Source organism: Drosophila novamexicana, unplaced genomic scaffold, assembly GCF_003285875.2.
Source record: "Drosophila novamexicana strain 15010-1031.04,08,12 unplaced genomic scaffold, DnovRS2.1 tig00000870-arrow-arrow-pilon, whole genome shotgun sequence".
In the NCBI taxonomy this organism is placed as follows: domain Eukaryota; kingdom Metazoa; phylum Arthropoda; class Insecta; order Diptera; family Drosophilidae; genus Drosophila; species Drosophila novamexicana.
In genome coordinates, this window is record NW_020824830.1 from 1,185,224 (window position 1) to 1,210,311 (window position 25,088).

A 25,088-nucleotide genomic window follows, 5' to 3' on the forward strand; every position below is an offset into this window, starting at 1 on the left:
AAAAAAGAAAGGAAAATTACTGAGCTGCTAAATTTATGGACGAACAACGCCAAACGACGTCTCGGGCGCACAATGCAGGCATACCAATTAGGATCAACTGACGGATGTGAACTGGACAGTGGACGGCGATGATTCAATCGCGCCACAGGCTCAACTTGGCCTTTTCCCCGCACGCGGATAAGCCGAGCTGGAGAAAAACAAAACACGTTTAGTTCACGCTTGAGAAAATATACCTCAAGCCAAGTGCCGAATAACAGACGATGCAGCTAGCTTAGGTAATTAATTAACCGTTTCGTTTGGCGACTCTCGCTGCTCTGCCTATCGACAGCGCCACTCAATTTGACTTTTGTCTGTAACAGTGCGACCGCAACGGCGACGCCGACTGCGACTGCGACTGCGACGGCGACGGCGACAGCGGCATGCGCTTGCTACCCCAAAGCTTGGCTTGACTCTGCTTGGCCGCCTACAATGCTGGCGCGGCAGTCGCCGCCGCATGTCTTAGGCAAGCGCAGCAACCGCGACTGCGACCGCGACCGCGACCGCGACCGCGACCGCGACTGAGACGGCGACTGCGTGAGCGACTGCGGCCGTTTCAATAGCCAAGCCGCGTTCAGGCCTCCGTTTGGGCCGCTGTCAGGTGTTGTCGTTTTTGCAAGCCGCAGTCGAGCTGAGTCGGTTTTCGTCTGCCTGGCAGCGCGGTTCTGGAACGCGTTCAATTCGCTGGAAAATAAGCTCGGTTTCGGGGCTAAACGCGAAAAACATAGCCAAGTCGTTTTTCCTGAATTACATTTGCCGCCAGTCGGAGTTGGTTGCCGTTCAGGAATTTGGATTTTTTTTGCCACTGGCCAGCTCAATTGTGCAACGTCGGCGTGCGCTGCGTGAAAAGCGTGAAAATTTCGAAAGTGCGCAGCCAATTGCAGCGAACACTATTTGGATACACACACACATGCACACACACAAACCAGCATACAGGCAACTTTGATCGGCGATCTTTGATTTGAAAACAATTTATTTGGCTAGATCAAAATTTATAGATCCATCGCACAGCTTAAACGTTGGATTCGTGGAATTCGCGCTACTGAGTAAGCCAACTTGTGTATTTCCATTCAATTTTAAAGAGTTGTATGATTCATGATATTTCGTGTGGTGTGTGGTATTATCTAAATTAAAAAAAAAACTTAAACAAGTTTCTGGTATTTACAAAGTGTTTCAAAAAATGGTGCCATAAAATTTTGAATTCAAATTTTTTGACACACAAATAATGTAATATTTAAACGTCTTTTAAAATTCAAATGAAATCTATATTTTTCGCTCTTCAAAACTATTTGGACTTTAAGAAAAATGTGTAATAAGCCAATATGTGGCATTTAAAAGTAATTTTTGTTCAAAAATTGCGCATACGACACGTTGAACAATTATTATTTTTATGCTCTGCTCACAAAGTGTATGCGGGCATATTGGTTTTGAGCAATTTTTGTTGTAAAAACGACATTTCTCTCAGTCAAGCTTGAAATATACATTTTTGTCTGCCATATAAAGCTGCAAAATGCGAAAAGACCCAAAGTCTAGGCGCCAGAGACAACAAATTAAACTGATAGAATACTGATGAACTCTGTAAGGTTCGTGGTAAAAATCCTTAAAAGTCTTTGGTTAAGGTTTGCATTCTTCGAGCTATCAACCCAGAAACAAAGTGTTCTCTATTCTCTAACTGACTTAGACTCTGATAGCACTGTAAACAGAGTATTGCGCAGTTGGATGCACCCAACTGCAACAGCCTTGCTTTGTTTTAAATAAAAAAGGGAATAAAGAATATGCAGTCTACTTTGTTGACTAATACACGACATCTAATCAACAAAATCTGATAGACAAGATCACTTTGAATACACTTGCCATAATAAGTATCTTATCTGGCGTATTCTGTTTGGCAGCTCTTAACTGCCATATAAATATTTAAGTACACCTTTGGCAATCCGTAAGGTGCGACATGTGATTTATATTGGCTGTGCATTTTCTATATTTACTAGAGAAGTAAAGTCAGGGCACGTGTCGTAACTCTCATCATATCACATATTCCAAACATTTCTCGAATACATACAATTTGCATTGGCATGAGACACAATAATTGTTTTCCTCTAATTATGCGAACTAGTTCTTGGCTACAAAGATCTGAATGCTTACTTAAAGCAATGTTTTATTTGAACTTTTGATGTTAGTTATTTTTTCTGAATTTTAGCAACATATACTTTTTTTTTGGTTTTTTCATTTTCTTGCTTTGTACTAGTTAATTATTTTATATGCCTTTTGTTCTTACGCCAAGCTTGATTCTTTTGCCTATTTATATTTTATAGTCCACATAGATGTTAGAAATGAATTAAAACTGTCGTAGGCTATAATATAATTACCGATCCTTGAGATTGGATTTTATTACGCTTTTTAAAAATGTTCAAGCTTTTTAATTATTCGTTAAAAAAATTTAGTGTTCAAAAATTAAGTTTTTTATTAATAATATTTTTTTTTATTAATTTAACCTTGATTATTTTGTTGCTCAACAGCACAAAAAAAAACACTGTTGTTCATTAAGTATTAAATTAATATGACTAGGTCTACAATATCTATTAAAGACTGCATTCCTAAAACGAAATATTTGTATAAGTATTTGTGCAGTTGCCGTTCACTTGTGATTAATTCAACCATGCTAATATTTTGCGCTGTCGCACGTGAAACTATCAAATATATATACATGTGAGTGTGTGTGCGTGTTTGGGTGTGTGTGTGTGTGTGTGTGTACCATTTTGATTTTCAGCTAAGTAAAACCTTGAAAAACTTAATCGATGCAAATATTGAATCAAAGTCAAACAGCATTAAACTTGCCGAACTTTACCCGGGGTCTGAATAAGTTTGTTTTTCCTCGCAAAAGGCGAAAGAAACTGCATAAGCTACGAGACACACAGAGCAAGAGCGTGAGACAGAGAGAGATAGACAGAGAGAGAGAGAGAGAGCGCAGCAAGTGCAGGAGAGAGACATAGACTGACAAGCTAAGGTTGTGGCTGGTGTTAAGGCTGCGGCGCCTTAGACTGAAGTTGGAGCCAAGGCTTTAGTCGAAGGTCTTTTTTTATGAATGAGCGCAGCGTAGCGCAAATATTTGACAAATCCCGCGAATGCGCTGCTTACTTATGCTGTCGTCACGTCGGGATTCGATGGGTAGCTGGCCAGTCATACTGATGAGGATTGCAGGAAGCTGCGGCTGACAGCTCAAAGCTGAAAGTCTTCTTGGCGCATTAAACTAAGCCCATGCAGGCACACATATGTTGCATGTATTTACGGTTGGCATTGGCAGTGCCAAAGGGCGGTTGGGGTTGAAAAGAAAAAAAAAAAAAGGAACGAAATTTGCATGCAATTTTATCGAGGTGTAATTTATATTTCGCACCTTGTGCACTTTTTGCAGCATTCAATTTGTTTGGCTCGTTTGTAGCCGCTGCTGTTGTTTATGCCATTTGCGAGCTGCGAGCTGAGCCGTACACTAAAGGAAAGCAAATGGCCGCACAATGCCCAGACTGAGACTCAGATTCAGATTCAGATTCAGTAACAGCAACAGCAGCAGCAGCAGCAGCAAAAACAAACACACATACACGCATGCACAGACACAGACACTACTAACTACGCTAACGAGTGCAGTCGCGTATCTGTATCTTACGGATAGCTCAGGTAACACACCTCAGCGCTGTGCTGAAATGCGCCAATTTGTATGCAAGTGGCGTTAATCGTGTAATCCGGCAGCAATGCGTTGCACACAGTTGGCAGCACCAGCCCCCCAGCCCCCAGCCCCCAGTCCCACAGTCTCACAGCCCCCATGCCAGCTGCTTGGGCAACGCCAGCATAGTCCAAGTCGAGGTCGCCGCCAAGCAGCCCCCGCTACGTGAGATGCGCCATTGTATAAAATTGATTTGTAATCGATAAATGTGCGAATATTGCGCTAACGTTTAAATCAAAAGCCAAAACATTTGCCGTTTGGCCATTTGGCAATTTGCCGCTTTGCATGCACACTGTACCCAGATACAATTGTATCTGGCAATTGCAAAAATTTTGCTTCGCCAGTTCTTGGCACTTTAATTATATACGTGTTCGGCCGTGCTCGTGCACTACGCCTGGCCAGGCCGCCTTTTGTGCTGAAAAATTGAAAAATCAAACACAAGGAAAACCACTCGACGAACCGCAGCAGCTGCTGTCGCAGTCGCAGTCGCCGTTGCAGTCGACGTTGCAGTCGCAGTCGGAGTCGTTGCAAGTAGCTGCTGCCACTGACAAGGTTAGCGCATGGCGTTTATTTGGGGCCTTTGGTGGTCGCCATTGAATTCTAAACGAACCGTTGATTCATAGTGCAATACCAAGTATTAATCTTGCAGCAAATACTCACACACACACACACACGCACACACATATATATATATAATGGCAATTTTAGTCAACCGCCAGCTTCTTGTTGGATGTGGTGTTGTTTTTTCATTGTGGCCAACAACAGCTTTGGCATTAACAAATATTTAATTGCAATAAATGCACCGGAATACCTTGACTATGCTTATGCCTGAGCTTGAGCTTGAGCACGGCAATCTACCCAATCTCTGAAGAGCTCTGAATAGTAGCTGGCCTGCTAGACGAGCACAGACACACATCGATAGCTGTGATGGCCACAATTTGCCAGCTATCTTTGTGGCCACTTGTTGGCCAAGGAGCACACTCATAATTAAATTATTTATGCCTCCAGTTGTGGCCCATAGAAAGGTTAAATTCGTTAAATTCATTCATGCATTTTGCTGCAGCACGTTTAATTGCGAACGTCTCGCTTACGTTAATAATTTATTGTCGTTTTTGTCAACTCATTTGGGCCGCATTTGTGCTCGGCGCGTATCGTTCCTTATTTACCTGCCGTATAATAAGCCAGCTACGAGTACTTACTGCCTGTAATAGCTTCTTAATTATGCATTTGGCCATAAACATTTTGACCAGCTCCAAAATGCGTCTGCCAGCATAGGCAAATGGGTCATTACCACTCAGCCCCAGCCGTGCCCGAACTTTTCTTCTTGCGGCCAGCTAATGCTGCTGAAGACCTTGGCTTAACGTGTACATAAAACACAGATTTACAGGTCATCAAATGTGTGTAGCTGTGTACTAACAATTACGTGCTTTAGATATGCTGGCCAGAAGTCGTGCTTAACTGCGAGACTAGTCGCAATAATTCAAGGTGAAATTAACTTAATTTTTAATCAAAAGTTCTACAAAACCAAGCTGCAAAATATGCTTATTTTAAAGTGCTTTAGTTTTGCAACAACTTTAATTAATTATGTTGGCATTTCATGTTTACAAAAGTAATTTAAACCATTAATTAAATAAGTATGTTTAAACAAGATATGAGTATATAGGTATTTATATTTTCAAAATTTGTCAATAGTGTGTTTAAGTGTTTGTTTATATTGTAATAGTTTATAATATTTGAATACAACAGAATTGAATACAGTCTGTCCAAATTGTATGCGTACTTCTCTTGCATGTCATTGAGTCCATTATTTCACATCAAACTATTCGTTTAACTTTTTGTGCGCAGACTAGATAAATCCCAGCTGTGTTCCATAAACATGCCAATTACAACTTACATAATAAATTTGGACAGACTTTCTCAATTGTACTCAGCTCTGCAGTTCTGCTTTCCTTTGCTCTATTAATATTAGTTAACCTGACTTTTATTTCAAATTATTTATTGTCCGCACCTGGCCAACATTTAAGGGCATATAAATGATATGCTAAATTTTGGGTATGTCAAATATCAACGATTTATCTTAAGCCATATTATGTTAAACAGATTTATAATCTACTGGGGGCGCGTAAATAAAATTCTTGTGTTACATATTTTACATATACATAATTTAATAAGTATACAAAATAAGCCCCTCACAATTTGAAGCGCTAATTCTATATTTCTTGATATCTTACATACTCGAGAATATAATTTCTCCTCAAATATAAAAACGTGTCCTACACGGCTTTAAAATCCTTGAACACATGTCCCCATCAGGCTTTGCCTTTAAACGTCAAGCACAAGCCTACATTATTTGATATGTGGTTTAGGTTTAGATGCTCAAACCTCTTTTGTATAGCCACTTAGAACCCACTCAAAAGAACTCGGCGTTTAGTCATAATTATTGCAAACGGAAAAATTTAAAAAGTTTCCGCCCTTTAAGTGTAGAGCAAAAATCAAATTGACGCAATGATGTTGCTACCTTTAATTAAATTAATAATTATGTACCTTAATGAACGTATAATTGAATAATAAACTACGTGCACACGCCTCCCTCTAGCGAATATGTATGGTATATATTTATATATAGGTTGTCAGGGTTGTTATTGTTGCTGTTGCGTATTTAATTTGTTAACCTTTTAACTTTTGTACACTTCAGCAGGGAGCCCTGCAGAACCCGCGCGTAATAAAAATGAGTTGGATCTCATTAAGTAATCACATGGAATATTTCCGCAGCCAATTAAACCTGAAAGCCGCACCGTCGGATGAAAACACCAGATAGCCTGACAGATAGATGGACAAGCATGCTGTTATGTATATAAATACACATAAAGATACAGATACAGATACAGTTACAGTCACAGCTATAGATACAGTTACAGATACAGTTGCATATGGAGTAACAAATACAATTAAATTCGTTTCAGGAAGCATTTATGCAGTTTGCATACATACATTTTTTTTCATTATGTCGCCAATTTTTTCGGCTTTTAACCATGCACCCATTAGTAGCTTTAAGCGGGTATAATAGTTTTGTATTCATGAATGTAACATGCAGATGGAAGCAGCTTTGAACCTATAAGCTATATATACCATATATTCTGCATTGATCATGGAACTTATAAGAATCAGACAGCTCGAGTCGAAATTTAAAAAACATCTCTCATATCTATACCCAATTTTCATAATTTCGATAAATATAGATTTTGATACAATATTTTCTAAACGTATTTTGGAGAACCTAAGAGCTAGAGACATCAAACATACACTGATCCGTTATTTAATCGATGACTCCGATCATTTTATAGTTAAATGTTTAGCGCCTTGGTATATTAAGTACATTAAGGTGCCATGTATCGGCCGTGAAAATATCATTAAGATCGGACAATAAGCACCGAAGTTATTAAAGGCTACAAATCATATATACATATATGTGGGGCATATAAAGTTGTTTTTGTGTAAATGAATTAATAAAGTAAAGCTCTCATTTTTATTTCTGCCAAAGGGTATCTGCTAGTCGGGCAGTCTGCACTAGCGCATTCTTGTTATTTCTGGCTTGTGTCAACGACACAAAAGTGCAACTGAGGATCCGTTGATGAACGCAATGAATCCCATAATGGGAATTTAATAAAAGTGTACCTTCAATTTAGCACGAATAGCATTGAGTTAAGCAGTGTGTCCTACCCTAATTGAGTATATGAGATATCGATTGAGCCGGTTTTTGGCTGCGGCTTGCCAGTTGGCCATTTAGCGCAGAACCTGAAAATTGAAGGCGATGGCACGACAACTTCCGCAAACAAAAGTTTCCACTGCGCATTATTTACGAGTGCAGTTGGAAAGATAGCCCCAGCCGGCTGGCGGTTACGTTACGTTAGATCGAGCGGTTGCACCACAATAAATACCGCAAGCAAACAATTTCCAGACAAAATTTTAAGTTTCTATCAAATGGCGAGCCGATTGCAGCCTCTACACTTGCAACTGGTTTGACATAATTTTGCAGCCACGAAAAGTGGCCAAGCCGAAAGCCAGCCCGGCCGCCAGTCCGGCTGACTGACAGAGGCGCGTCGTCCGACAGGTTCCAAGCCGTTGATGACTGGCCGTCCACGATTCGACGCGCCATGCACACGCATCACAGCGCAGCTACGGCGGCGTTTTATTAAGTAAGTACTTTTGGCCGGTTGACTGCTTACTTCAATCTTACTGCCTATTTGTATCTCATGGATACGCGTTGTATAGCATTTCACATTTGTCTGTTTGGCTTTGCTACATCTTTGGCCCACTACCATTTTGGTATTTCGGTTTGTTTGCACAATTTATGCGCAACAGTCGCCAATGCTGTCGCTTCACAACCGTTGCCGTTGCCCTGGCCGCACCTCGCACTTCCCCCAAATGCCGCACGCACAACTGTCCCATGGCCTGTGGACACTGGCTAGCCAAAAACTTTGTATCTTTTTTCGTATTTTCAAGCCAAAACTACGTGCGTGTCTGTGTGTGCACACATATTAGCCACAGTAACCACAACCAAAACTGTTCGTATATATGTGCATTGGCGGCAGCTCTGATACTAACTAAAAGCCAACACCATAGTGGCTACCAACTTTCGGCTCGTAAATAAATCAAAGCAATGCCAAGCACAGTGGGCACAAGTCATTCAAATATCATATAGTATACGGCTTAATGATTGCCTTAGTTCAAATAAAAAGAAAAATGAAAGCTTAGAAAAGAATTACGTTCGATATGCAGCTTTAATAATTCAGCTTTAATTGTTCAATTCTGACCTTAAGATCAATGACTATATATATTTATACTATATACTTATAATTTTAATAATACTGTAAACATATGTAATTACAAATGAATATGAATTTCTAGATCAGTCAGGGCATAGAATGACTTAATAAGAATCCGATGTCCTTGGTGCAATGTTATGCAAAAGATCGTGCAGGCGAAGCTTATTTCTGCTTGCCAAAATCTTCTCCCTTATTTCTATGCAATTTCTTATCAAGCACTTTAATTTACTCATTTTCTATTTATCTCTTACTTATCTTCGTAGCTTCTTTTTCTACTTCTCTCGTAGTTTCTGCTTTCTTTCCGGCTTTCATTATTTCTGATCAGTTTCAATCTTCTTTATGGATTACAAACTAGTTCAGTTTCTTATCTTGCTTCTCTCAAACTTATCTTCGAGTTTCACATATTTTGAGTAATTTGCATTCAAAATATATCATATTTAAAGAAACTTCTTCTCCGTTGCCCTTTCGAATGTTTTGTACAATGGATTATCTTTACCTATCCCTTCGCTTATGGCGACAAATTTTAATGAATTCTATCCACTGTTTATTGCCTGCCCTGCCTATCTCCTTCAGCTTTTTATACATATGCGTGCTTCTTTTGAGCTTTGGTAATTTGTTTTAAATATTTGTTTAAAATATCAAAACGCACGACAACACACGTACACATTTGTACGTGGTATCTAACAGATACATGTGAAAATAAAAGTTGTTTGCAGTGCGGTGCTAGGAGTGGTGCTTCGACTGGGTTCTCAACAAATAAAATAAACCTCAAACTGCACATAACAAACTTCCCACTAAATCTCAAGCCCTTCTGTGAACACCCGAAAACAATATACAGACACACACACACACACGCACACCTTTTGGAAACATATTGTGTTGTCCAGAATGAGATACCAATATTAAACGAGTATGTGCGTCCATAGGTCATTCTTAACGGTTCCGTAAACGTGCCGTGATCGGGCTTTCCATGGATTGCTATGGCTTTTGTTATGCATTACGCAGCTTTGTGATGTTGAAACGTGTACGCGGCTTTTCTTCCTGTGCTTTGGTTACCAATCGCGGCCTAGTCCCAGTTTCGAAATCTTCCGCTTACAATTTTCGTCAGCAAACGTGATATAATTTGAGGGCGACTTTCGAAGTTTGCCCAGCAACTGGCCTATAGTTCAATATATATATATATATATATATTGATTGATAAATAATTGCTTAAAAATATTTAATTTTATTAATTAATACGTAGGCACACAATCAAGCTTATCTAATGCAAACCCTACTAGATTTAATCACTTTGTGTATGACCTGAGATTAGTTCTCCCTTTGCACTGTAATTAAAATTACATGTATAACGGACTTGGGCATATTATAATTGATAAACTGAATAAGCATGTACTCGCTGGCCCATTAATGTTGGAACCGGTTGTGTGTGTTTTTAATTACTTTGTTAGACACAAAGTACTTGGTTGATATATATGGTATGCCATAGTTTATGGGTAGAACCGTTTAAATAGCTATATCCAATGGCTAAATGCACCAAATCGAAAAGAAAAGCCACAAAACTACCGTAAACTAGCCATTTCTCCCACACATCGACAACTACATACCCTTGCCACGGCACGTCAGCAAACATATTTAAGGTAGCTTATCAATTTAATTCCAAAATTTGTAATATGACCATTAGAAAACATAAGAAGTATTTAAAGTGTCAGGTTTATTTTAAGTTTTAAAACATTTTAATTGCAATTTTTTTGATTTGAATCTTTTTTCTCACTTTAACTTGGTTTCTTCAGAAGGTTTGAAAAGACTGTCCATATTCCAACAAATATTTTTGATTGCAATAAATTTGAAATTGCCATTTCATTTCCAAGTGATTTGTATACTCTGAACCCCTAGTAGATTTTGAAAATGCATTTTCCTATGCATTTTTGTTCTCCGATCATTAGACATTTTTAGAATTGGTCGGGTAACAAGTGTTGAATATGTCTAGACTAAATGTAAGTATAAGGAATATTTATATTAAGCTTTTCAATATTTGGCGAATGTAGCTTTCCTTAAAATTACCCATTAGTATACATTAGTATACGTTTATTCGCCCCCGTTACATGTCCTTCGATTATTCGTTGCGTGCCTGTTATGGCAGTGTATAAAAATGAAAACCGCGACAGCGGATAACACGCTGATCATATCGCAATGCACACTGCTCTGGGCTGAAATATTCAAGCAAAAAATAAAATCAAAAGAAAAAAATGAAAATGAAAATGAAATAAAACAGAAAGTATTACTATACGTACTATTTCGCTCGATGCCAAATCATAAAATCAAAGAGCGCTCAGCACGATGGGAGGGGGGCAGTTGGATGAGTGAGGGGCACGGGCAATGGTAGCAGTCTATAACGGAATCCAAAAGCGAAGCTCGGCATGGGCAAGTTTATTGCACGCACCAAAACCGCATGGAATATGGTCAGTGGCCAGGTGAGCTGGCCGCAGGACGGGATTAGCGAGATGTGTGTTGTGTTGTGTTGTGTTGTGTTGTTTTGTGTTGTGTTGTGTTGTGTTGTGTTATGTGGTGTTGGCTGATTGAACGTGAACGTTTTGCGCTTAAAGAGTTGCGCAAATAATAAGCTACATAAATAGAAATACATGGCATGGTATACTTGATTTTCAGATGATTTGGGCAAACAACAATGTTAACAAGATTAGTGCTAATTGAGGTTCTCGACACGAACAAAATGTTCGCCGAATCGCAGGCGGAAGCTGTGCGCGGCCTGCGAAAAGCCAGCGGGCATATTAAAGTTCCGAGAATTATGCATACAAAATAAAAGGAATTATATAAAAATCTGTCACAAGCCTGCTGGACATTGGCAAAGCCCGTGGGGGGCGCGGGGAGAGAGAGAGGAAGAGGCCAACTGAGAGTTGTTGCTGGATTCATTCATTCCATTTGCCAGAGCCCTTATTCAATTGGCAGAGGCAGACGGTCAGAGAGGAGAGGCATCGGGGCGGGCAAGCAATTCAGTTATGAAGCCCGAATGTTGCGTTCTTTATTTATTTTGCGCACAAAGTGTTTTTGTATGTAAGTAATATATACATTTATGTTTGCATTTATGAATATATGCACAAACATTCAGCCACCCGCCCCTTCCCAAGCCACCCACAAAACGATTCAGTTATTTTTTATGGTTTCTTGCGCCGTTCTTGTTTTTATTTTTTTTTTGTTTTTTTGTTGTTGCGTTAAAGCATACAAGTGCAATCGATAAACGTGCGTGGGCGGTGCCTATCTTTGGGCGCATTGCAGTCAAAGGGAAGCAACCAATAGCTACACACACACACACACACACACGCACACGCACACAGTTGCATACACGTTCATGTATCCGCTGGATTACAAACAAGACGAGCGTTTGGGCCATCCGGCAAGTATAAAAGTATCGCAAACGCTCCATGAAATCGATTTAATCATAATCCAGCTTTTACTATTTATTGTTTTGAAGCTATAGTATAAATATGGGGATGCATTAATACAAGCACAAAATATTATTCACATGCTTTTGTTGCTGCTACGTTGTTGCCGGACGCCCATTGCTGTAGCATATTTATGGTTATAGTATGCATAACTGGAGGCAACCATAAAGTAATAATATGAAAGCGCCAAAGCAGCACAAGACCAAGCCAACCCCCCGCCCCAAGCCTCCAACTCACAGCCCCCAATTCCCACTCCCAACACAGCAGCTACCAATGTTTCAATACATGTCTAGCTGGAGGCAGCACAGTGGGGAGGGCTGCCTTTAAGGGGGCGTGGCAGTTGTAGTTCTCACAAGTAATGCTCGAGCAATCATTGATTTCGGTTCAACTTAGTTTTCTTATGCAAATACGCAAAGCATTTTCCATTTTGACTTGATCCCGTGCGTGCGTGTGTGTGTTGGTGTGTGTGGGTGTGCGAGTGTGTTTGAGTTTTATTTGTGTTAAAGCTAGTGCTTGGGATAAGTGAGTACTTGGATTTTCTTTTGGTATCAAATTGAAAAAAATAGCAGAACAAAATATGGTAAACTTGCAGCCGAATGTGTAATTGTCCACAATGATTCTAAATTGTTGTTATTATTGAGTTGATGCAGGGCTATCTAAAATGTGATAGAAAAGTTTTGAAATAAGATTTCACATGCTGTTGGATACTGATTCCTAGCTCTATAAGGATCTCTTCTCATTAGATTAATTTAAACAAAATTATATATTTTTTTGCCTACTCCCACGCAAGCTATAAACTATCCGAATCTCAAAGATATCACATTATTATATGTGTATTATTTATTTTATGTTCTGTGTTATTCATTTATAAAAAACATTCAATTATGGCTTATTAAATTTACAAATTGCGACATGAAATTCAAAGCAAAACATCAATGAACGTTAATGATAGTCCGTTGGGCGCAACATTCTAATTTATTTAATATGCTGCCTGCCTTAAAACAGATAAACAAATGCGCTTTACAACAACTGAAATCAAAAGGCCACAAACAAATTTATTTGCATTTTAAAATGAATGAAGTAATAACTTTTATGCCGCATTTAATATATATATATGTATGCATTTTTATGCGCTGCGCAAACATTGTGCCAAAACATTTGATTTTATGGAAATTTTTGATTTGCAACAAGCAAAATAAATTGCATACAATTTGTGGGGCGCATAAAAATGAGCAACATAAATCCAGTTGCCGGACGAGCCAGACAGCCGACAGCCAACTAGCTGGCCAAGTGCATGTGGGCCAGGTCCAGGCTGTCTGTCCAATTCAGCCTGTTCATATTTCGTATCAAGTAACCGAATCCACAAATGCATAATTATATGTTCATAGCAGGAAAATGCTTTTGGCCACAAAACATGCCATACACACAACATTCGAACTTTGCCACGATATAGATATAGTTATGCTTTTGCTGTTGCTGTTGTTGTTGCTGGTTCCTTAGAGCCATGGTCTATTTGCAGTTCGTTGTTGGCTTAGAGGGTGCAGCAGAAGCAGCGCAATCATACGAATTAACAATGGAGAAATCAGTGAAACAGCTATAAAAACACAATAGATGCGACCAACAAACAGTCCAAAAAATGAAAGGGGCAACAATTTACTTTGGGGCCAAAGGCCAATGCCTGGCTGCATGGTGGGGTTGTCTTCGGGCGGGGCTGTGATAAAAAATAATGAGCAAATTGTAGCAACAACGTCTGGCAGTAAAGCATCTTTGTGCTACTTTGTCTGGGTCAGTCGGTCGGACGATGGTGTTTTTTTTTTGTGTCCAGATTGGTTGTTGGTCTGCTGCCAAATCTGGGCGGTACAGTCAATGAATTGGGCGTAACAACAACAAATTGTCATTTAAGCGAGCGTAGCAAATGAATTTCTATGAAATTTTATAGCATACACAGTTGACATGCACTGATACAGTCACAGCGATGCGTCCATAGAGTGCCTGAAGAAAAGCGAGCACATTGATAACAACAAACAACAACAACGGCGAACACTAAATAACATGCACAATGGCAAGATAAACGGCCAGATGATCAACAACAACAACAACAAGAACACAAACACTTTGGCCGAACAAAAGCCTTTGTACGTGTCAAGCACTCATTGCTGCCAAACATGCCGCACAGTTGACGTTGACGAAAAGCAATGCGGCAACGTGTGGGAAAACAATCTGTAACACTTGCGCCTCACGGCGGCCAGTTCATGCTGAGCTGGGGGCAGGTCGATGCAGGCCAGACAAAGTCAAGTCGGCTGCAGAGTAACCTCATCTATTCATCCTATTCAGGCGCTAGCTCAGCACGCAACACAGCCTGCCCACACACACACACACATAGACAGCTCCCCCACAGTTCACAGTCGGCAGCCACGCCCAGCAGCCTTTTCATCCGTGCGTCGCTGCTGACACTTGAGCCAGCAATCAGGCTCAATCGAAGTGTAGGCGGATTCAGACCCCAACACACCCCAACACGCCCCGCAGCTTGCAATCTGGTGCTCGCACTCAAACGTTCGCACGTACACACACACACACGCACGCACACACACACGCACACACACACACTATTTAGTCGTGTCGTACTTAAGGCTGTCGGCTTTGAAATCTGAGCAGCAACAACAATAGCAACAGCAACAGCAACAATAATAACAATAACAAATATAAATCGCCAACAATAAATAATCGTCGAGAGGAGCGCTCGTTTTTGTAGGCCCTGCTTATTGCATTTGTAGTCGTATTTGTAATACAATTGTTTATGCTTTTGCTTTTGCGGCTTGTTGTTGTTTTGTTTTTATGGTTTGCCGCACACACCAACAACAACACACACGCACACACATACCTCCTGGCTAGCCAGCAAAGTGTGACATAGTTTATTGTTATTTTATTGGGACCTCTTTTGGGCTTTCGCCTGCTTTGTAAATAATTCGTGCTCGCCACGTTTATGACGTGATTTCTTCTTCAGCCACTCACACCCCCCCCCCCCCCCCCCCCCCCCCCACACACCTTTATATGTATGTGCTTAGCTGCATAAATGCTCATATGTATATATATATATATATGTATTTGTGTATGCTTGTAAATTGTAACTGCGGATCGCATTCGTGTCGCCTTTGCACATTGCAAAAGAATTTGAAATCCGAGCACCTGGCTGCATCTTATCCCATTGGAGTTGGTTATGCTTTATTTTGTTGTGTTATATTGTGCATATTTGTCGCAAGTTGTCTTCTACATGCATGTATTTATATCGCAATTTATGTTTATTTAGCTTATAATATTATATACTATAAGCTGCGATTTCAAGACAGATGCGCGCCCGAGAGCACATTATAATGTTGTCATATATCATGAATAAGAAATTATATATCATACATCCGCTTTAGCCCGACCAGTCTTTTTAATTTTTGACCTCAGGTAATTAGTTATCCTGTTTTAAATTACAGGCCAACTAAGCAAAGCACGCGTACATAGCTTGCTTGCAAGCGCATAAAATTGACAACATAAAAATAAGAATTTTACAAAATAAAATCGTGAGCTTAAGTTTTATGTCTAAGCGATTTTGTGCTCAAGTTTTAATTTAATTAATTGTAAAAACATTTTCTTTTTATTACTAAAAATGTTCCTTAAAAGTCAACAGGCACAAATTCGTTAAACAATAAACAAACAATGCAAATTTAATCTTGGCAGTTATTCATCCAAAATGTGAAATGTTTACATTTAAGCAAACATATTTCATTGAAATGCTTGTGTGTTTTGGTATTTCGAATACACGAAAATTACTATCATGTGTATGGTGCAGAAAATTTGTTATTAAGATAATACAAATTCATTAAGTCCAAAATGATTTACAGCCAAATTATTGGGTTTGCCGTAGACCCTAGCTAAACGTTATAGTGAGTTGTTTATGTAAATATCTTTATATGTACATATATTTTGGTTTATTTGGTTTCCCTTTTCCCTATTTTTATTATATATCTTTACACTCGTATTCAAATGTGCCAGCTACAAAAAACTGTGATTAAGGAATAAAAGTCATAATATTAATTTAAATGCATTTTTTTTTTTTATTGATAATAGCAATTATTTTAAAATGAACATGTAAAAAAGTCAAATCCTTTTTCATAATTGATAATCTAAAAGCTTCTACGTAATTAAATTAATTGTATAATTATTGTAATATGCATTAATGGAAATAAAATCTATGCTTGATGCAACGCTTCTTCATACAGTTAAATAAAATCGTTTTTGTTTTTTATTATGTGAAAGGCAAGTTTAATGCTTAACATTTTAAATACCATGTTTTTATCTAGTTCCCGCTCGTGAAGCCGATAAGTCAACTTTCCATCAATAATCCTTTGGCCAACAAAAGCGTCGAGTTTTGCGAATAACGTATCAAATAAATTCTGGCAAGGATATTTGAAAATGAGTTTAATACCGATAATATAATATAATAAGTATATAAACCAAAAAGTAGCCAAATTAAAATAGAATCGCTTTGGGCTTTAGGGCTTTGAAATTGTTGAATCGCATTTTCCACCGAGGAAGCTGCGAAATGTGTAAAACACCTCTCAAATAATTTTTCATGAGGATCCTTGAAAATGTATTTGAACGAGGAGAAATGGATTATCTGAAGAGTGTGAAACATCCCTCAAATAAATTTGAACATATATCTTCGAAAATTGGTTTCAGGCCGATTGAATGGTAAACAAACAAGTTTCATACAACTTTTTTTCGCGATTTTTTTACACTTGCGGGTGGAATTTCCCGAAAGTAAATATAGTGAAAAGCATCCTAGATTTCTCGCTGATCACCAATTAGTCAGTGAGTTAGTCAGCCAGGACAAACAGTTTTATATATAGAGATACATAGCTGCTTCAAGGCTTTGGATTGTTCAGGCCAGTCTATTCATTTCCTTGTATAGCTCTCATTAATAATTTTTTACCAAATATCACGATAATTTTATTAATTAAAGAACATATATTTATGAAAATATTGGCTTCTATTGATTGGCATGTCCACAAGGACAGAATGACTGAGATTTATATATTTTATATATTGTTATTTGTTTTATTATTCAAATAATGCCGACCGTTAGCTATACACTTTTTCATTCTTCATGCAAACATTGTTCCATTCGTTCTTACTAATAACTCACATGTTTGTAAATAAAATCCAAAAAGAGTTAACTACGGAAAAACAGTGGCAGCCGCTACACAAATCAGCGCACAGCGGATAAACATTCATAAAATGTAGTTTTAAATGCGCTTAGAGGTGGGTGCCCGACTACGAGATACCCTGCTGTCATACATACATACACACCTCAGCTCCACCCTCAGGCAAATGCTTTCTTCAATAACTTTGGTGTTAATTACTGAGCTCCTTATAAAACTTTCAGGGCACATACTACACGAAAGCTAATATCTAATATGATGTATTGTAAGTTCTCATTAGCTCTGAAATAAAGTTGAAAAAAAAAACAGTACACCTTTGACCCATTTGCAAAGGATTTAGGGTATAAAAAGTAGCAATAAGTCAAATTATGGCCCATGTAACACTCGATGTCATTTAATTATGTACACATAAATAAATATTAACAAAACAAACATAAGGTATAACAAAAAAAAAGTTGTATTAAATAATAATAACAAACGTTGCAATTCAAATGCCTTCGGGTTACAAGCGCTTGAAAATGTATATTATTTATTTATTTGTTGTTTTTTTTGCTGCTGTTGGTTATGTTTGCTTTTTATACCCTGAAACCATTCAAAATGACTGAAATGGGTATAATGTACTTGAGCAAATGAATGTAACAGGCAGGAGGGAGCAACTACGAGCCGTAAAGTAAATGGATTATTGATCGGTTTGATGAGCTGAGATTATCATGCCAAGTCTGAGCGATTGATATCGATATTGATTTGATATCGAATGCTATTGCTAATATTAAAATATATTCTCCTATACCTCAAGTAGAACAAGTTTGTCATTTTGTCGATATCTCATCCTATTTCCAAAACATGGATAAAAATCGATTTGAGACTTACTTTCTTAAGCTTAACTCAAAAACTATAAGAGCTAGCCCCACCATTCTTAACAATGTGCTAAAAATGTCATAAAGATCGGACAATAAGCACCGATTCTGATCTTAGTGTGGGGCTAAGGGAAGAATAGTAAAGGTAGCTCATCGCGGGTCTTAGGGTATCTTCTAGTTGAGCACTAGAGCACTTGCACTTGTTTTGTATTGCTGAGCCGTCAATTGTTGGCGCTTTGATTTTTGGGCGGCAATCCGTGCGATTAACGCGCTAAAAAACTGATTAATTAATATAAATTACGAGTATAACGGGCCATGTGTATTGTATTTTATTGTTGCATATAGATTTTATAAGGTCTCGTGTTTTGTTATGTTGTAGTTGTAATTATTTTTGTTGTTAAATTTTTTTTTTTACTTATTATTTTTTTGGCGTTGTCATTGATAATGCGCGAATTATGTAATTAAAATTTCAGTACGCGACTTTTGTGGATTTTTTTGTTGCGTTTCTTTTTTTGTCTGTTGAAAAATTTATTAGCCACAAATAAATCGGTGTAATAATGGCGCAACGAACAATTGAGTGTGATTTAGAAAAAGCTCGAACAAATCAAATAAAAGTTTAATCAGCTTAAGCGTCGGTGAAGCGCTGCGGAATTGATTAAAATGAAATTAAATTATGTGAAATTAATTGCATTGCAAAATGAAATGAAAGCATATAATTCAAATGATATAATGAGCAATAATTAAGTTGTTATTACGGTTGCACTAGAGTAATTTGGCTAAAAAGAGAACAACAATTTATATTGTAGGAAGATTGAACTAAATTGACCATAATATAATACTTGCATAATAAGTGCACAATGCGGCGTATGCTTAATATCTGGTTTCAATTGCCGTTTAGATATCATTGAACTCTTTCTTAATTACTCACAGCATGCAAAACGTGTCAAATTCAAATCATTCAGGTGTATGGCAGCTAAATGGCAAAATCAAATCAAATCTGTTTCAGCGGAGGCTACGCAATGCATGAGCATTTCGGCTTATTTGATTTGATATGATTGTTATTGAGCATGTGGTAATGCGAAAGCGAGGCAAAGCTTATTAATATTTGCCTAACTCAAACATAAATGTTATGGCCAGGCCCATTACCAGCAATGGCAGCGCGACATGCCAGCCAGCCAGCAAAAACAAATGCAACAACAATTTGGTTTCACTCAGGTGCGCACAACAGATGTATCATTCATGTGCGTGTGTGCAGACAGAGGGGCGTGGCTGGCTGTCAGGGCAGGCACCGCAACCGCAACGGCATCAATGAGGCATATCAACAATGTGACGTGGATGCCAACGCTCATTAGCTAGCCCCCCTTCCCCTGCCCCTTACCCGTTAACAGTTTACGCATGCGCAACACTTTGGCTTAGCCCCAAAGATGCCATGTTGATAACAGCTTTCGGTTGACATTGGGAATAAACCCCAGCTATCTGAGACACGTAGCATTGTAATTGCAAATGTTAGTCTCTTTGCATGAAACTCATAATTGGATAATAAAATCCTTCACACGTGCCCCACAGATGCGACACTTGGCTGAGTTGATTAGCATGCCAAGAACTTTTGTATTTCAATTTGAGTGCAATGTGCGCATGCAAGCCGAAACAATATTGTATGCATTCGGAACTGCCGCTGTAAGAATCCGCAGTTGTAATTAACTCAGCCCGGCACTTAACAGCGCAGTGCTAACAACGAAGCCAAAGTTGTTTCAGGTAATTAGTGGTAAACATTAACACTTTCGTCGACACTTGATGGTTGTAATGTTTATCCAATGCACTTAGCATAATGATTGCCTTTATTTTCTTCATAGATTTACAGAAACTTTTCCCACAGCATTTTAATTTCTGTTTTTATTAAACGTTTTGTGGGCTTCCCAATTGAAATGCATACGTTTATTAAATGACCAAAGTCAATGTGATAGCAAATAATTACGTATACGCATGTGGCTGGCTGTATTAATTAAAGCTAAGTACACACACACACGCCCACACATAGACATATTAGGGCAGCTAATAATTGAGATTCCCCTGCTCTGGGGGCCCATCATGAATATCTTGTTTCCAGCGCGGACCATTATCGCGCCGCCATAAACTAGACGCTGTCACAAGCCACTCAATTTCAATACCATTGTGGCTCATAAAATGACGCATCAATATAATCAAAATGATCATTATCCGAGCAGCGGCAGCAGACAGCATCAGCAGCATTTACAGCAGCATAAAAACTATAATCAATATCCATATCCATTAGCGTTATCGTATCAACGAACTCGAAATAATAACAGCGTACATATGTATGTGTGCACCGCAGACAACCGCACGGATAATAGCTGCACACCCGGACGATGGTCCCCTATACCCGCCCCCCCCCCCCCCCCCCCCCCCCCCCCCCCCCCCAACCCACCGTTCATTTGTCTTCACGTAATTATCTTTTAATAGATTTAACGAACATTTTTCGCACTGACTTCGCCTGTCTCATCTCTGTTAGTGAGCGGCACGTCCCAGTCCCAGTCCGAGTCCCCAACATCACCCAATCTCAATCCCTCTGCCAATGCCTCTGCCAGGACCCAGACAGAGAGCTACAACAACAAACAAGCTAACGTTGTCCAGCTATACAGCTGTTGGCCACTGCGACCGGGTCGGTCAGCCAGTCGGAAGTCGGAAGTTGTATGGCCATGGCACATGCGGTGGAGCCAATGAAGGATGAAGTATGCAGTGGACAGGAGAGGGCGGCGGCGGGTCGACGAAGGGGAAGGCTTTGCCGCCGCTGCTGATGGCAACGACAACCATTTTCGCTTTATGGACTTTCAAACTGTTGCTGTTAATTATTTCTTCTTCTTTTAATGTGGCCACTGCTGCTGTCGCAGTTCTTCTTGTTGTTCCCTTTTTCTCCTGATTCTTGTTGTTGTTGTTACCGTTGATGATGATGTTGTTGATATTATGCAGTGGGGCTTCCCCGAGCGCCGCCCCCTGCCCGTCGCAAGCTCCCAAAGCTGTTGTTTGCACTTTTTCACCATTTTACACTTTATTACAAAAGCATTAAATAAAATTCAAAGCGAATGAGCCTCGCAAATGCGGGCAACCCAGTGAGTGGTATGTGCTGGCCGAGGGGGGGGGGGGGGGCGGACGGGTAGGGGAACGAGGGGAAGCCGACTGCGGCCGGCTCTTCGATTCGCATTTGGGTTCATTGAAATATGCGAGGCGAATTCGTCGACGCTGCAATGTTGTTGCATTGCTTTCAGTGTTCAGGGCGATTGTTGTTATTGTTGCTGCGGCTCATACTTTTGTGTTTTGGGCCATTGTTTCGAGTTTTGCTGTTGAGGCAACAGCAGCATCGGCGGTAAACAAGCGCCAAACTACGAAGAACAGCTCCAAGTAGTATCCAAAATGCCAAAAGCAGTGTGACATTGGGTTGGGTAGCTCAAACACTGGCACAAAGGTCATGGACTACATACAATACGATATCATTGCGTGTCATATATTAGTTTTAAAATCTCATGAAAATCATTAACTCAATTTAAGCTTATTAAAAGGTTAACGGAATTCTAATATGGTCGATATAAAGGTCCAATCTGAGATCTTACGTTCCTAAAATCCCAACATTATATGTATGGAACTATGATCTGTATGAAAAGGTGTCGCTTGAAAGCCTATTTAATAAGCACCAACTTTTATTTTGATAAGTTGACGAGTTTAAATTAACCTTTGTATATACAACTGTTTACCTTGACAGTGCTCAACGCACATGCCAAATCGTAGAAGCTGGATAGCTGAATTGTTTACCTTAGTTAGCGTACGTGACGAATACGAGGTTTTGCAAAATTTCATTTGGAAGTTTTGTAAAAATCGCGAAAATCTGCTGTATGCAACTTCTTTGTTTACCAAAATTAATGTCTAAAACTTCTTAAGAAAACTGCTTAAATTTACAAAAGGTTTTATTTGCTAATACACTTATATTATGAATAGCATGTATATAGATTCTAGATCAGCTATAACAGTTTAGTTGTCCGTCTATCAGTCCGTCCGTCTTTCCGTCTCTCCGTCCGTCTGTTTCCATGCGATCTAGTCTCTCAGCCTTAAAGCTATTGTTCTCACATATCTGCCAAAGAGAAATGTCTATAAGGGTATCTCCAGTGTGCCTCTGCTGCAGTTGCTGAATCGAGTGACCTATTAAAGTTAAAAAAATAATTAAATATATTACTCAATATATTGCTAGCTGCTGTTTTTGCTTGCGCAATTATGTGCGTAAATAAAATGTATTATTATGTTATGTTTGCAGTTACATAAATAGTTATAAGCCAAATTATATTTAAATTTTCCACAATGCTAATTGATATTTTTTGCACTCATGTACTTTCAATTGCAAACTGAACAAATTGATGATTTTTAATTAAAAATATAATTGTCAGTAATGATTTCGTTTGAGCTAGTCCAACGTAATTAATTATTTGAAATTAAATTTTTGCCTCAGATAATTTTTTTGTACTTTCACAATTTTTTGAAAGTTTTAATATTTCTACAGTTTGCTTATGGGCTTTTTAAAGAGTTCACAAAATTTAAGATTTGGTTGATTTGAAATGCCAAGAATCGCCCAGAAATACTTGCTATTACATAGGGTATCTGTATATATATATCCCTTTTTAAATATATTGAAATATATATATTGAGCATGAATGTTCTTTACTTACACATAATTTAATAAATTTAATAAATATTTAAAAATATATATGTACCGATATCGTAGCATATTTTGAGCAATTGCTTTCTCATGATAAATATATATTTATGAGTCTGGATTACTTAGCTTCATTTAGGCACACTGTGCAAAATGTTTCAATTAGCTGCGCTTCGATGTGCATCGCCAATGGAAGTTGGTGTCGACAACAGGCAGTAGCTACAGCTACAACATCAGCAGCAGCAGCGGCAAAGGCAGAGGCAGAGGCAGCAGCGGCGGCGGCGGTAGCAGCAACAGACGTTGGCCAAACAACAGCAACAAAACAACAGCGAGGCAAAGGCAGCGCCTGCAGCTGTGGCCTATACTTAAACAATGTATAAATTCGCATACAAAATCAACCGACAACGCGCCCAGTGCCCAGTGCCCAGCCACGCCCCCAAACGAATATCATAGCTGAAGTAGCCGGGAATTCGTGCAGTGCGTTCTACAGTTTTGATGTTCGCGTTGGTGGCGCTGTGGTCGCCGGTGTGGTGCAATCAGTTGATGTGGCTTTTTGGCCGACATTGCCAGCTAGTCAGTCAGTCAGTCAGTCAGTCGGTCGGGCAGGCAGGCAGGCAGGCAGGCAGCTAGTCGGCTTGGCAATCTGCCCAGCCACCCGAGCATACAGCATCCACCTGCCGTTGCGCTCCTCCTTGCCGCACACCTCTCACAGCTTTCGTCATTCATACGATTGAGTGCGCGTCGAGCCAAACGGGGGAAAATCCCCTCAATTGGTGTGAAATGCAACATGCTAGTTGGCAGCCTGACTGACTAACTGACTGACTGACTGACTGACTGAATGACTGACTGACTGCATGGCTGTCCGGTTGGCTGGTTGGCTCGTTGGCTGGCCAGCTGTCTGGCTTGTTGGCTGGCTTCCATTGCAAATATGGGTTAATTGTGCGAGACTTCGACACTCAAATTATTTAATGTTCAGTTTCATATCGCCTCCTTTGCCCTGGCGCACGCTTTGGTTGCCATTGTTTGTTGTTGTGCCCAGCATGAATACGCTGCGGATCGTTTTCTTTACAATTATTGCGTGTATCTGGCAACGCTGGCATTGTGCCACGCCTATCATTTACATATAATAGATTCACATTGAACTTGCTGCTAGTCGCCGGCAAACCAGTAATTAATTCATTTAGTTGTCATCGAATTTGTAATTTTCATTATTAGTAATTGTTTACTTTTTTTTTTTCAACATTTGTTTTTTTTTTTTTGCTACTTGTTGTTTTTTTGGAACTTGACTTTTTGGCTTTTAATTTGTGCGCAATTAAAATTCCACAACGTCATCGACACGAGCACTTCAATTAAATTTTAGTCAAGACTACGGCTACCAGCTGCCCATTGCACGAGCATTGTTTGTTTCTGTCTGGCTGATTTTGCAATTTGATTCTATAATTAATCGCACGCACCGACTAATATTAAACGATAAAAACTCGTTGAGAAATGGAAGTATTTATTTTAAAATGTATTTTCTAGTCCTATTAAAAAACTTAATATGTTTGGAGTGACGCACAATTATAGTTTTATGAAAGTCGAAACGATTGTTTGACATGGATTTGCCCAACAGGACGAACATCCTGCAGTGCGCTCGCAAACCTTTCTCTCAGCTGCAGCAAGTGTGCTCAACACAACCCGCAGGATTCGATTACTCTGCTACATTTGCCCCCAAGTAATATTGGTTTAAGTTTGAGGATGACAGCAAATTTTGTTAACTACGTGCCCTTTTGCGTTTTAAGATCTGCTCAAGAGGCAATTCAGATAACTAGCTATTAGGGGTTTTTAAGCAGCGACAACCTGCTTCTTGATTGTCTTTTAGCATAAAGTTTTGCACTCCAAAATATCACACACAAAATAACAATGTTATTCAATATGATTATATACATTATGGATATATATACGTTATGGATTTAATTTTAGTTTTCAACAAATTAAAATTGTTTTTTAATTTTAATCACCTATAAGCAATTTGGACTTTAAGTTGAATATAAAGCATATTGCAGTTTCATACATATCAATATGTTATATGAATATATATCCATTCGCATCAGCAGCGGATTGAGCCATGTTTGTTTATTTCCCGCAAGAATAATTCTATTAAGCAGTCGTGCGTTTTCGGCCAATAGCGATCAAAGGTAATTGGGTTTACAACTTGAGCTCTTAAATTGAATACTATCACATTAACATTCTCATTTATTTATCCCAATTATCCCCGAAAGCGGGTAAG

General features: G+C 39.1%; 1 protein-coding gene across 1 annotated transcript in view; it reads left to right on the top strand.

Annotated features, from left to right (window-relative positions):
* The first annotated feature begins 671 nt into the window (after nucleotides 1-671).
* The window catches only part of LOC115764755 (fatty acyl-CoA reductase wat), a 31,587-nt gene continuing 7,170 nt past the window's right edge, over nucleotides 672-25,088 (top strand). Inside the window, exon 1 of the mRNA XM_030707982.1 lies at nucleotides 672-1,082. The gene's annotated coding sequence lies outside the window, so the exon portion shown is untranslated. The remainder of the gene's footprint in view (nucleotides 1,083-25,088) is intronic.